The sequence below is a fragment of the Oncorhynchus clarkii genome, chromosome 7 (genome assembly GCF_045791955.1).
Source record: "Oncorhynchus clarkii lewisi isolate Uvic-CL-2024 chromosome 7, UVic_Ocla_1.0, whole genome shotgun sequence".
NCBI classification, from domain to species: Eukaryota; Metazoa; Chordata; class Actinopteri; order Salmoniformes; family Salmonidae; genus Oncorhynchus; species Oncorhynchus clarkii.
In genome coordinates this window covers 7227462-7229164 of record NC_092153.1, presented here as the reverse complement: position 1 = coordinate 7229164, position 1703 = coordinate 7227462, and the positions used below count along the sequence as shown (strand labels likewise).

General features: G+C 42.5%; 1 non-coding gene across 1 annotated transcript; it reads right to left on the bottom strand.

Annotated features, from left to right (window-relative positions):
* Positions 1-787: 787 nt before the first annotated feature.
* Positions 788-907, bottom strand: LOC139414525 (small nucleolar RNA SNORA26). Its single transcript, XR_011634901.1, has one exon. It is a non-coding gene; the product is annotated as a small nucleolar RNA SNORA26 (small nucleolar RNA).
* Positions 908-1703: the final 796 nt, after the last annotated feature.

The window sequence follows — 1703 nt, the reverse complement described above, 5'->3', positions numbered from 1 at the left end:
GGGTCACAATCACCTTAGGACCCTATTGGGTCACAATTACCTTAGTAACCCCATTGGGTCACAATCACTTTATTAACCCTATGGGGTCACAATCACTTTATTAACCCTATTGGGTCACAATCACTTTATTAACCCTATGGGGTCACAATCACTTTATTAACCCTATGGAGTCACAATCACTTTATTAACCCTATTGGGTCACAATCACTTTATTAACCCTATGGGGTCACAATCACTTTATTAACCCTATTGGGTCACAATAACTTTATTAACCCTATGGGGTCACAATCACTTTATTAAACCTATGGGGTCACAATCACTTTATTAACCCTATTGGGTCACAATAACTGTATTAACCCTATGGGGTCACAATCACTTTATTAACCCTATTGGGTCACAATCACTTTATTAACCCTATTGGGTCACAATAACTGTATTAACCATATTGGGTCACAATCACTTTATTAACCCTATTGGGTCACAATAACTTTATTAACCCTATGGGGTCACAATCAATTTATTAACCCTATTGGGTCACAATAACTTTATTAACCCTATGGGGTCACAATCACTTTATTAACCCTATTGGGTCACAATAACTTTATTAAACCTATGGGGTCACAATCACTTTATTAACCCTATTGGGTCACAATAACTTTATTAACCCTATGGGGTCACAATAACTTTATTAACCCTATTGGGTCACAATAACTTTATTAACCCTATGGGGTCACAATCACTGTATTAACCCTATGGGGTCACAATCACTTTATTAACCCTATGGGGTCACAATCACTTTATTAAACCTATGGGGTCACAATCCCTATGTGACCCCATAGGTTTAATAAAGTGATTGTGACCCCATAGGTTTAATAACCTAATCACTTTATTAACCTTACGGGGTCACGATCACTTGATTAAACCTTTGGGGTCACGATCACTTGATCAACCCTACTGGGTCACCATCATCTTCGTAACCCCATGGGGTCACGATCACCTTATTTAAGAGGCTGACAACTTGTTACACTTCTATGATCTGGACCTGAAATAACAGACAAGTGTTGGTCCCAGCTCTGTGGCGTGTGTATATGGTTATGCAGACAGAGACGGTGCCGTCAAAATCTCATTTATGTAATGGCTGTGGGTTTATCGGCATTCAGACATGACTGACAGGTGGAAATGACATCAGTAATATTCTATACCGTACATCAATATGTCCTAAGTAATATGCAATCCTCAAACAGGCTGTTTTCCCCTCATCTCCCTCACCTCTCTCTCGCTTCCTTCTCTCGATCACCCTTCTCCCTTTCCCTCTCCTTTCTCTCTCTCTGTCTCTCTCTCCCTTTCTCTCTCTCTCCCTTTCTCTCTCTCTCTCTCCCTTTCGCTCTCTCTCTCTCTCTCTCTCTCGGTCTGTCTGTCTCTCTCTCCCTGTTGCGCTCTCTCTCTCTCTCTCTCTCTCTCTCTCTCTCTCTCTCTCTCTCTCTCGGTCTGTCTGTCTCTCTCTCCCTGTTGCGCTCTCTCTCTGTCTCTGTCTCTGTCTCTGTCTCTGTCTCTCTCTGTCTCTCTGTCTCTGTCTCTGTCTCTCTGTCTCTGTCTCTCTCTGTCTCTCTCTCCCTTTCTCTCTCTCTCGGTCTGTCTGTCTCTCTCTCCCTTTCGCTCTCTGTCTCTGTCTCTGTCTCTGTCTCTCTCTCTCTCTCTCTCTG